Below are 12854 nucleotides of genomic sequence, written 5' to 3'. Positions count from 1 at the left end.
AAACCTTAAAATAAAAACCACTTAAACTTTTGAGGTTAACTTAAACTAATATGCATGTGCATGGAAATGTAAAAAACTACTGTCTTGGGACCAGCTGCTTTGCAAGTGCTAGCCAAGGAAGGACCGCAGTTCTATCCCCGGTTCAATCCCCTGGCATCCCATATGGTCCCCCCAAGCCAGGGGCAATTTCTGAGCGCTTAGCCAGGAGTAACCCCTGAGCATCAAACGGGTATGGACTGAAAAACAAACAAACAAAAAAAAACAAAAACAAACAAAAAACTACTATGTCTTCAAGTTTAAGGAGTTACATAAATTTTATGGCTTTAGATTGCTTTGTGTACCGCTAAGAAAATTTATAATGTACAACAGTCTGGGGTCTTGAGAAACAAAGTAATTGTACATGGGTTCTGTTTTATCTTTCTTTGATTGTAAGTTTAAAATTAAGGTGTCAGCAGGGGGATTTCTTCTGAGAACTCTTTTTTTGGGTGATTGTCCTTCCACTGTAACTTTACCTTGTCCTCTTTCTTTGCATCATTGTTCACATAATTAAAAAAAAAAAAAAAGAAATGAACACAGCCTCAAATAGTATCAGAAAAACTCTCCAAAGTCTCTAGGAAAGGGGACAGGGTGGGAAACTCCAGCTTAACCCAACACCTATAGGATCAAAACCAAGAATGAGCAAGAAATGCAGGGCAAAGCTGAGCAGCAGGATATGGAGGGGAGAGGAATTTTCTGGATCTGGTGATCCAGTGGGGTGCAATGATGCAATAACTGTGATCTGGTGGAAAGGGGTGCAGTGACCTGAAACAGTGCAGTGATCTGAAAGGATCCTGGGATCAGTGATGTAGTGATCTGACAGAATCCCAGGATCAGTGGGATGCAGTCACCTGACAAGAATACAAAGCAGGCCCCAAGGGGAGAGTTGCCAAACACTGGGTACAAAGTCAGAGCTCCTGAGCAGAAACCAGCACAGCTACTGGGAAAAGTGGGGTGAAGGGGAGGCAGCAGGAAGGACTGGCAGGACAGAGACGGATAGTGATTGACAAAGAAAAGGGAATGCTGCACCAGATTAAATAGATGAAGTGAGGCCAGGTTCCAGGCAAAGGTGAGCTCAGAACCCCAGGACAGCGGCCGAAATGGGGCCTGGGAGGAGGCTTGACAGGAAGTGACCCCACCCTCCAAAGAGTTCTACAAGGCCATGGCAGAGACATAGAAGCAGGTGACTGAGTCGATCTTCCACTGTTCCCGACCATGGTGCCCACAACCTCTTCTCGCCATGTCCGAGAGGCCAGGGTGAGGTTGACCTGAGCACGAGCCTGTTCCTGAGTCTGGGCGCACCCAGAGGACATGGACCCTCCACTGATGTCCCCTCTCCCATGTCCTGTGCTGGAAGTCTGGTGGCTCCGGGCAGGGACATGTGGACCGCCCCTGGCCCAGCTGATACTATTTGAAGCTGGCCCAGCTGATACTATTTGAAGCTGTGCTGTAGTTATAGAAATTCCTTCAATCCTTTTTTGATTGAAATCTATTTTTGCTGCTACTAATATACCTTTATAAGCATTTAGAAAATAGAGTGATATCTGCTAGGTTCTTTATTCCTTCTTCCTTGAAACGAGGATTTCCTGTGCCCTCAAATTCTATGCACCTCTCTTGGGGGTCAGCTGAGGGGCGAGGAAGAAGTGAAGGTGGAAAGGGGAACGACAGGATAGTACAGCAGGTAGGGTGTTCAACTTGGACACCGTCAACAAGGATGGATCCCCAACACTACATAGGGTCCCCCAGCACCACTAGGAGTGAGAGCAGAGCCAGGTGTAACCTCTGAGCTTAGAGCCAGGAGGAAGTGAGCCCTGAGCAGGCAGGAGCAATCCCTGAGAACAGAGACAGCAGAACACCTGAGCACAGAGCCAGGAGTAACTGCTAAGCACAGAGCTCAACTGCTGGGCATAGCCAGGTTGGCCCAAAAACAAAGAAAGGAAAATAGGGTGGGGGGCTGTGAGGAAGGGGACCAAAACCCCAAACCCCACAGGAGTCACGGGAGAAGTCCTGAGGCTGGGGCATGGTGGGGAGCGCTGGACACAGGAAGACACGGGGACACGGGGCTGCACCTCAGCTCCCTTTTCATCCCCAGCACCCCTGCTAACGGGCTCTGGGCTCTGGCTAGATGCAGGGCAGTGTCAGGACAGGGCTGATCCAGGGGACAGTCGGAGAGCGCCTTTGCCCTCAGAACAGATGGAATCCCTCCCGGGGCGCGTGGGGGGGGGGCTGGCCACCCCCTCACAGCCCTCACAGCAGCTCCTAGACAGGCAGTGTTCACTTCGGGGCTCAGCCGGGAGATGTAGGCCTGGCTGCCCTAGATGCCTCACCTTGCAGGGCCAGCTTGCTCCTCATAAGAACCTGCACCCCAGGGCCCGGAGAGATAGCACAGCGGCGTTTGCCTTGCAAGCAGCCAATCCAGGACCAAAGGTGGTTGGTTCGAATCCCGGTGTCTCATAGGGTCCCCTGTGCCTGCCAGGAGCTATTTCTGAGCAGACAGCCAGGAGTGACCCCTGAGCACCGCCGGGTGTGGCCCAAAAACCAAAAAAAAACAAACAAATAAAAGAACCTGCACCCCAACGTGAGGGACAGGCACCGCAGGGCCAGCTTGCTCCTCATAAGAACCTGCACCCCAAACGTGAGGGACAGGCACCCCATGTCCCCCTCAGACTACCTCTGCCTGTCCTGCACCCCTCGTGGGGCCCCACTAAGGAGCAGCCAGGCTGGCGCAGGGCCTGGAGCACTGGCCGGTGCTGGGGTACCAGACTGCAGTGGGGACCCCCTGAGAGCACCCCCAGTCCACGGCCAGCAGGCACCGCTTCAAAAGGACCCTCTGAGGGAGGCGACGCCGGCGCCTGCTATCAATGTTTAATTGGGAATTAATATTTATGAGGCCTTGAGGACGCGCGTGATACATATTCACAAGGACAGAGTTTGTGCAGCATGCATTATTCAGGGGGAGGCGGTGGGCTCCCGCGGGGCGCTGGGGGTGGGGCGGCACGTCAGCCCCGGCCTGGGGCACCGGTCTCCCCCGTCCCCCAAACGCCCCAAGAGGCGCCCAGAGCCGGTGGAGCACGCGCGCCCTCGTGTGGGCACGACGGGCACAGCGCGGCCCTGCAGACGAGTCGTCGCCCACAGGATTGAAAGGAGTCCCTTCTGAGGGACAAAGTCATTGTACATGGGTTCTGTTTTATTTATCTTTTTTGTTGTTGTTGTTGTTTTTGGGGCCACACCCGGCGTTGCTCAGGGGTGACTCCTGGCTGTCTGCTCAGAAACAGCTCCTGGCAGGCACGGGGGACCCTATGGGACACCGGGATTCGAACCAACCACCTTTGGTCCTGGATCGGCTGCTTGCAAGGCAAACCGCTGTGCTATCTCTCCAGGCCCTGTTTTATTTATCTTTATGTTCTTTGGCTGAAAGTTCAAAATTAAGATATCAGCAAGGGGACTTCTTCTGAGAATTATGTTATGGGTGATTGTCCTTCCACTGTAACTTTACCTTGTCCTCTTTCTTTGCATCTTTTGTTCTCATAATTCAAAATAAAAAAAAAAAAAAAAAAGAAAGGAGTCCCCTTGCTCCTACCCGCCGGGATGGGGTCTCAGCCACTCAGAGCCGCCCCCAGGAGCCACCCTCACGCTGGCTCGGTCCAAGCTGCCCAGCTGAACTTGCTAGGACCCGGTGTGGCACCGGGGATGTCGGGGTGCAGCCTCTGACCTGGGCCTCACCGCCACCCCACACCACCTGGATGGCCCAAGACCCCCAAACTGCAAGCGCGACCGTCCTCAACCCCACGGAGGCCCCTCTGCTCACCAGTTCCCAAGTCAAGGCCTTCACTAGGGTTGGGGTCCAACTGAGTGGCTAGAAGAGACCAGGACACGGAAGGAGGGAATGGGGCGAGCAGGAGCAGGGGGATGCTGAGCACACACCTGCACGCACACCTGTGCCATCACACCTGCGATTACACCTGTGCACACACCTGTGCCATCAGGACTGGCAGCCCTCAGATCACACCCCGTGTTCACACCGCCGGGCCCAGGCCAAAAGCATGAGCCACAACAAAGGCACTCGATTTTCCTGCTGTGCGTGGTACATGATATGGCATGTATGCAGTGCGTAGTATGTGTGACTGCTGTGTGTGGTCTATGCATTTGACTGTGGTGTGTGGTGGTCTGTGTATATGGGGTCAGTGGTATCGAGTCATGTGCGGTTGTTTAATGTGGAAATGCGGTGAGTATGTGGTTTCTGTGTGGCGTGTGGTGTGTGTCTGTACTACGTTGTGGTATTGTGTCTGTGGTATGTAGTGTCCGTGGTGGGTGTGATGTGGGTATGGCGTCTGTACAATTTTTTTTTGGTTTTGGTTTTTTGGCCACACCTGGTGACACTCAGGGGTCCCTGCTGGCTACGCGCTCAGGAATCGCTCCTGGCTTGGGGACCATATGGGACTCTGGCTGGGGGACTGAGCCGCGGTCTGTCCTAGGCTAACGCACACAAGGAAGACGCTCTGGCCCCATCTGTATGATTTATGCAATTTATGTGATGTGTGTGGTGTGGCAAATGTGTATGATGTGTTTGGTATGCTTGTGTATGTATGTTTGAGCATGATGCCTATTACATGCTTGGTGATCGCTTGATGATTACATGATGTGATGATTCAAGGCCTCATAAATATTAATTTCCAATTAAACATTGATAGCAGAAGCCGGTGTCACCGCCCTCTAGTGTGGTGCATCTAGTGTGATCTGTATGGGGTGTGTGGTATGTGTGGGGTGAATGTGGAATGTGTGTGGTACGTAAGTGCCCATATGGCATGGAAGGTGTATGTCTGCAGTGGGGTCTGTGATGTGGTGTGTGACGTGTGGCGTGTGAGGTATGGGTGGGTGTGTGGCCTGTGGTTTTGTGATGGGTGTGATGTGTGTGGTATATGATATGGGGTATGTCAGGTGTGAATGGTGTATGGTATGTTAATGGTAGATGTGCTATGTGGGGTGGTGCATGCGATTGACATATAGTGTTGTAGAATGTAAATTATCTGGGCCCGGAGAGATAGCACAGCGGCGTTTGCCTTGCAAGCAGCCGATCCAGGACCAAAGGTGGTTGGTTCGAATCCTGGCGTCCCATATGGTCCCCCGTGCCTGCCAGGAGCTATTTCTGAGCAGACAGCCAGGAGTAACCCCTGAGCACCGCCGGGTGTGGCCCAAAAACCAAAAAAGAAAAAAAAAAAAAAGAATGTAAATTATCTGGGCTGTTCAATCCTTTGTTGGGTATTTGTGAATCCAAGAACAGTCCCCAGAATGAGAAATTACTTCCCATCCCCTTGTCCCCTTTCGGGGGGAGATCTTGGTAATATTTATCCGCAGCAAATAATAATCCACACAGACAAGAAGGATAGGGTGTAAAAGATTGGGCAAAGAATCCTCTTGCAGCCTGCAGCTTTCGAAAAAGGGCCCCTCTCCCCTGTCCATCAAGCTATTTATTGCCAACTCCACAGCGCTCCCACCTGGAAGGGCTAGGTGGGGCAATAGCCACAGAACAATTAATTCTAAGGAAATACTTTTATATACAACAATTCCAAGAATAATCTTTTTTTTTTTTTTTTTTTTTTTTGGTTTTTGGGCCACACCCGGCGGTGCTCAGGGGTTACTCCTGGCTGTCTGCTCAGAAATAGCTCCTGGCAGGCACGGGAGACCCTATGGGACACGGGGATTCGAACCAACCACCTTTGGTCCTGGATCGTCTGCTTGCAAGGCAAACGCCGCTGTGCTATCTCTCCGGGCCCTCAAGAATAATCTTATGGAAACTTTTTCATATACTACAGTAGAACGTGCGCAATGTGGTGTGTGGAGTGTGTGGTTGGTTTATAATTTACAACTTGGTTTCACCCAAAATAGATTTTCCTATTAATCATCTTGTTTTACAATTCTCAAGCATACGTGGATAGCACTGGCTCAGGATAGGCTTTTTTGTCCTTACTCCCCCACCCAGGGTGGTCTTGTATGTTGCATTAATTCTTTTTTTTTTTTTTTTTTTTTTTTTTTTTTTTTTTTGGTTTTTGGGCCACACCCGGTGACGCTCAGGGGTTACTCCTGGCTATGCGCTCAGAAGTTGCTCCTGGCTTCTTGGGGGACCATATGGGACGCCGGGGGATCGAACCGCGGTCCGTCCTAGGCTAGCGCAGGCAAGGCAGGCACCTTACCTCCAGCGCCACCGCCCGGCCCCAGCATTAATTCTTTTTTTTTTTTTGTTTTTGGGTCACACCCAGCAATGCTCAGGGGTTACTCCTGGCTCTACGCTCAGAAATCGCTCCTGGCAGGCTCGGGGGACCATATGGGATGCCGGGATTCGAACCAATGACCTTCTGCATGAAAGGCAAATGCCTTACCTTCATGCTATCTAGTCGGCCCCCTTTTTTTGTTTTGTTTTGTTTTTTTTTTGTTTTTGGGTCAGCATTAATTCTTAATTATAAAGTCCTAGTGGTTCGTGGATGGATGGTGAGGCCTTTCTTGGCCCAGCCTGCTGTCTGCAGCCCCTTCAGCTCGAGGGTATGTGGGTTCTGGATATCGGTGAGAAAATGATCCACAGGCAGTCAGATGAAGTTTCAGGAGAAATCCAGCATTATTACAAGATCCTAACCACCACGTGCCTATTCCTCACATGGCCTTTAAACTAAGCAGCCTCTGTCTCTCATCTCTCCCTGCTTTGTCTGCCTCTCACCCCTTGCTGCATCTCCTCTCACTCCTTCCCCTTGGCCACTCTTAATTACCAACCACAGACCCCTTCCAGCTGTGGGAGGATCTCACCATCCAGGTAAGATTAGCATTTGGCTTTGGGAAGGGGTAACATCTGTATTCAATAAAATCTACAGTCTGGCAGGCATCTCTTCTCTCTCTCCCTCTCTCCCTCCCTCCCTCCCTCCTTCCCTCCCTCCCTCCCTCCCTCCCTCCCTCCCTCCCTCCCTCTCTCTCTCTCTCTCTCTCTCTCTCTCTCTCTCTCTCTCTCTCTCTCTCTCTCTCCCCTTTCCAGAGGCAACCGCCCTGCTCCAGACCATTTCCTTGGGGAGGGATCACAGAATGTGGAGCCCTTACAGTGTTAAGCTGTGTAAGGTGCTGTATGTGCCGTGGCGTGGGATGTGGGGTGTAGTGGGGTGTAGTGGTCTGGTGTTCCAGATTGCGTGGGGTGCGTATGCTGTGATGTGATAAAACATGTGATGTTTTGTGTGCGGTATAGTGTATGTACCATGGTATATGGTTGTATGGATGTGTGATATGTGGGCATGCATAGAGCATCTATGGGTCATGCATTTGTGGGGACTGTGAGAGCACTTGGGTCATACATTGGTCATGTGTGGGTAGCAGCATGGCCTGTGCTGGGTGACACTGGCCAGCAGTCAGCTGATGCGACCCTGCCCCACAGCCCCGTGGGGTCAGAGCACCAGGTGGGGGGAAGTCATTGAGGAGAGGCAGCTGAAAGTCATGCTGCAGGACATGCCTCCCCAAAAGTGCTCTCAGCCTGGTGTCCTGCTGAAAGGACCAGGACTGGAAAAGCCCCGCCTCTGGCCATACCACCTCCCACCACCCCTAAACTGCCCGCACCTACTGTCTGGAATGAGGGGACTGAAAGAGAAAGGAGAGAAAGACCATAGGGGACCAAAGGGTCCTGCACCTGTTCTAACAGGGTGTGGGGAATAGGGCCAAAGGGGACCCTGGTTTGGGTCCTAAAACAGCTCCGCACCTCATCATTTCTCCTGGGCACATCACTGAGGGTGTGGGGCTGAGGTCACTGGGCTGGTAGACCCACCCACAAACCAGAGCAGAGTCTTCTGAGGGGCTGGACCTTGACGGGTCCTATGGGCCGGCTCTGCAGAGCATCCTGGTGGGGAGGGGCCCCTAGCTTAGGGATGTGGGCAAAGTTTGGAGGGGTCATGGCCCGGTTCCAGTAAGGGAGATGAATCTGGCCAGGCCCACATAACCTCACCCCACCCAAGCCACCCCACACGACCTTGCTGTCCCCTCAGGGCCTCAGTTTCCGCCTCTGTGGAGATGTCGGACTGCTAAACTCTGTTGAGTCAGCCAGGTATGCCGGCTCCCTGCCTACCGCGCCCAGAACTCAGGCTGCTGTGAGTATCGAATAGCATCACCCCGGATCTCACTGACATCCCAGACGGAGGGTAACTCCGGACCTTCCAGTAGGGCTCTGCGGATGCCCAGGATCCCAGGTTGAATGTAGGCCCGCACCTTGTCCATTCCCTCTCCCGGCCCCTGCCCAGCTTGTTCCCTGCGCGAGGCCAGATCCTGCCCCCTGTTCCATCTTCTAGATGCAGGGGATGCAGGAGGTGGGGTGGGGGGTGGCCTAGGCCCAGCAGCCAGGGAAAGGCAGGAGGGACCGGCTCAGAGCTGAGCAAAGCCTATGGGGCTGGAAGGACGAGGGCGCGGCCAGGAAGAGGGCGTAGTCTGGATGGGGGCGTGGTGGGTAATTAATGGGGGCCGTGGCCATGGAGCAGGATGGTCCAGCATGATCATGCGCAAGGATGTGGAGCTCTATGATTTGAGGGGTGTGGTCATGCAAATGCACACTGGTGTGAAGGATGTGGAGGATGCAGGATGTGGTGGGGACCGAGAGGCCTGGCAAAGGCGTGGTCAAGGGTGAATGCGTGGTGAGGGCGAGGGGTTGGGTGAGGGTGGGAAGAGGCGAAGGGCGTGGCTATGCTATGGAATCCTTAGCATGGGTGCAGGGTGTGGCTATGGGTGCTGGGCTGCAGGAGGGGCACCATAACGGGGTGAAGGGCGTGCTGAGAGGCTGGTGAGGGGTGGATATGGTGAGGCCGGTTGGCTGTCTGGCCGGAAGGAGAGGGGCGGTGCTGGCAACCTGAGTGGGCCTTCTGCACATCCAAGGTCAGAGGTCGGCTGGCCCAGTTCCAGGCTGTGGAAAGACAAGTAGCCCAGACTTATTACCAGAGACACAAAGGCCCAGTCAGAATGGGGGCTCTTTGCCCCTCATACCCTTCTCAGGCCTTGGACCATCTCCCCACCCTCCCCCCCAGGGGACAGCTCAGGTCTGCAGCCCAGGCCTCATGCATGGGACTCCTCTCCAAAAGCAAGCTGAGATGGGCCAGGAAGAGAAAAGCCCTCAGGAGCGGCCTTGGAGCCCCGCTTATGCTCAAGCTGAGAACCTTAGGGTCTTGGGGAGAAGCGGGCAGTAGTCTTGCTCCAGGTGAGCTGACAGGGTAGGATGGGCCAGCCCCGCATACGAGCTGTATTAAAAGGGAATGTAAGTTTAGAATTAACTGCTTGTTCTGCTTCTGCAATCTAGCTTTCCTATAGACGTAACCGCAGCATGACAGGACTCAGATATGTGGCAGAAGGGACTAGGCCAGAACAGCCAGTTCCAGGAACTCCGAGGACACATACCAGGACAATTAGATAAACTAGCAACACCCAGGGACCTGCAGGTTTTAAACAGTATGTAACTGTGTGCCAAGGTCACAGGCGCCCAGCAGGTACCTTCCTTTATTACTTCAGCCAACCAGTTTAAACCTGGCTGATGCAATATGTACTAAGAACTTACAGTTTTACCCCTAGTTTGAAGCCCCAGCAGCCTTATAAAAAGGGCTTGCAAGTCCCATCTCAGTCTTTGCCACTTGCAAGAAGTGCGGCCCAAGCATGCCAGTAAATGAAAAAAACGTCTTTGCTTTTGCATTCCTGCCATCTGCCCCAGTCTTGGTGGGTCTTATCTCGAGTCTGGAGCTAACAGCTGGACTGGACAAAGGCATTTTGTAAAAACTGATTCACCAGTGTCACCTCCAGACACGCAAAAGCACATCTACCATGCACCACATGCTCACCTCCTGTCTCCATGCACGCACACCCTCGTGCCCTCGTGCTCACCTCCTGTCTCTGTACATGCACATGCCTACCTCCTATCTCGGTGTACCAAATGCTCACCTCCTATATCCATGCACACACATGCTCACATTCATCTCTTGTCTCCATGCATCACACTCACATCCTGTCTCCTTGCACCACATACTCGCCTCTCCCCATGCACAGGACCCCAGGACAGTGGCTACGCACAGCATCAGCCCGGCTCAGTTGGGGCCTGCTCAGCTGTCGGAACACCTACCTGAGGGGGTGTGGGGTCCCGGTATGGGAAAAGGACATCGTGGTACAGTGAGTGGGTTCGAAAGGCAGGTGTCCTGCCCAAGGCTGCCCTGGCTCCAGGGGCATATCCTGATGCAAAGGTTCCCAAGTGATTGTTCAGGCCGAGCCCAAGACAGTTCCAGGGAACCAGCAACCTAACCAGTGAGCTAGGGCCACTTGACAGGAGGTTCCACAGCCCTCTGACATGCCGGGCTCCCTGTAGGCCTAGTGGGAGGGCAGATGGGTTCTGCCTCACCCTGTATTGACCCTGCCCCTCTATAAGGCCCCACCCTATACATGCCTTGCCGCGCCCCCCCCCCCCCCCGTTAAGGTCCCTCCCCAGCAGGGTCCTCAACTCTCCCCACCTTGGTCCCACTCCTCTGTACATGCCCTATCCTCTAGGCCCAGCCCCATCGGCCCCTCTATTGCCTGCCCCTCAGTAAGGCCCCGCCCCAGCATGCTCCTTTTTTCATCCCCTCCGGTACAGACCCTGCCCTCTACACAGACCCTACCCCCCAGGCCAGCAGGAGCTCCAGTTGGACTATTTGATGCAAAACCAGACTGAAGAGCTGGACCTGGTGTTCCCAGGGAGGGAGGTGAGCCTCAAGCTGGAGAATGCAGGGGTGCCCCCCCAGTTCAGAAGCATATCAGCTAGAGCAGAGCATCAGGGAGGGCCAGGCAGCACCCACGGGGGCCAAGGACATGCCTGCTGATCTCAGGGCCTCTGTCTGCAGCCACTGAGCCCAACAAGTACCATCCTGAGCCTGACACCTGCCCAGGAGCCCCAAGTTTCGCCCAGAACCCAGGCTTCACTCTTAACCCCCACCCAGAACGGAGGCCCTGAAAGGCTGTGGCCTTCCCAGGAAAGCCCACCTCTTCCCAAGAACAAAGGACTCTGTGTCCAGCCAGGAGGCCCCCAAGGGAGGCAGCAACTAGACTGGGTGAGACAGGAGACACACCACTCAGATCCCTTCATGTCCCCAGGTAGACTGGAACACCAGGGAGACTGGGGGGCTGCCTATCTAGCAACACCCCAAACTCCTGGCCCCCGGCGCCCAGACAAGCAGTTCTGGATTGTAGCCCCAGGACTCTGCATTGGCCCAGCAGCTGGAATGCGAGGAGAGATAGAAGGAGAGCACCCCCAAGTGGGAGGCCCCAGTACTGGAGGGTGAGGTGTCCGGGCAAATCTCCTTCTCAGCCCACAGGCAGCTCACAGGAATAGGGTCTCACACCTGAGCCAGGACAGACCCCAGGGTTGACCCTCCATGACAGCAGACAGCCCCTGGGTGGCCATGGAGGGACACAGAGGTCACAAGGGATGGCCACATGCTTGGACACCTCCAAGAGAGTGTCAAAGCTGCTGTGACAGGACTCAGACCCCCAAGGAGCTGTCAAGGAGAAAGGAGGTGATCAGAGCTAGTGGTCACAGAAGTGGGAGCAGCGACTTTGGGATACACACTTCTCAAAGATCCTTCTCTCCAAGGAGGGCTGGGAGTTGCAGAGCTCCACTGTTTGTGTGTGTGTGTGGGGGGGGGGGAAACGGGGGTTAGTAAATCAGGATCAAAAGTAGGGGACCCCCAGCAGAGTCCCGGGACCACAGTGGCATTATCTCAGGAACCCAGGAAGCAAGTGATGCAATTATTAGCACAACACACAGGCTGTGACGCCACCAACACAATCATTAACCCTGTTAACTACAAAGGTCACTACACCTGCCAGACAGCTCCTCCCAAGGTACTGCAGCCGGTGCCTGAGTCTCATACAAGTGGGATCCGTGTAAGCTCTTAACCACCTTGGATCCAGCCATCCCACTGCAGTACGGAGACGCAGAGAGTAAAACACTTGCCCTGCACACAGCCTCCCCTCCTTAGATCCCTGGGTCCACACACTGGCAGCTGTGGTCCGACACCCAATAAATAAACTAGACCTAGAGCCTCCATGTCTAAAGTGAAACATTTACCTTCCTGGAACTAAAGTGGCATTCCCGGAACTCCTTTCCTCTGAGGGGTTTAGGGGAGGGATCAATCAGCCACACCTAGCGCTGATCAGGCTGGCTCAACACTCTGAGTTCATTCCTGGTTCTGTGCTCAAGCAAGGGTCACTCCTGGCAGTGGTCAGGCTCACTCCTGGCTCCCTGCTCAGGGAAAACTCCTGGCTCTGTGCTCAGGAAATCATATGCAGAGATGGCGGTTGAAACAGGATTGATCACTCACAGGGCGGGCGAGAGGAGCCCCTGTCCCCACCCACCCCCCACCAGAGTGGGGAACGTTCTGCACTTCCAGCTATTTTCACAATGGCATCTTCTCCAGGGAACAACGCCAAGCAGCCCCAGCTGGGTGACATTCAAGTCTGATGTCGCCTCAAGGAGCTTCACTGTGGTTGCACATGTGACAGCGCCCTGGCTTCAGAGGGTCCTGCTCAGCACAGTCCCTGCACCCTGGACAAGGCCCTCAGGCACGCATAGTCCAGCACTGTGGTCACCAGGCATAATCCAGAGGAGGCACAGGAAGTGGCAGTTCTCCTCGAAGGTCGCTCCTGCAGGGGACACACAGTACCTCAGCACCCTGATGTGACCAGACACCCATCAGCTATGGGCAGGGGAAGGGCCATAGCCTTGAGACTCGCACCTGGTGCTGGTTTGGTCTGACAAGGGGGTACCAGAAGCAGAGACTGAGGTTGGGACACCA

The 12854-nt window shown here is 54.1% G+C and overlaps 1 protein-coding gene across 1 annotated transcript in view; it reads right to left on the bottom strand.

Annotated features, from left to right (window-relative positions):
* ATP5MJ (ATP synthase membrane subunit j) overlaps window positions 1–12854 on the bottom strand; it is a 425762-nt gene that overhangs the window by 296138 nt on the left and 116770 nt on the right. The window lies entirely within an intron of this gene.

The sequence above is a fragment of the Suncus etruscus genome, chromosome 17, assembly GCF_024139225.1.
Source record: "Suncus etruscus isolate mSunEtr1 chromosome 17, mSunEtr1.pri.cur, whole genome shotgun sequence".
In the NCBI taxonomy this organism is placed as follows: Eukaryota; Metazoa; Chordata; class Mammalia; order Eulipotyphla; family Soricidae; genus Suncus; species Suncus etruscus.
Note: the sequence above shows the minus strand (reverse complement) of the source record. Positions and strands in the feature narration are given on the sequence as shown.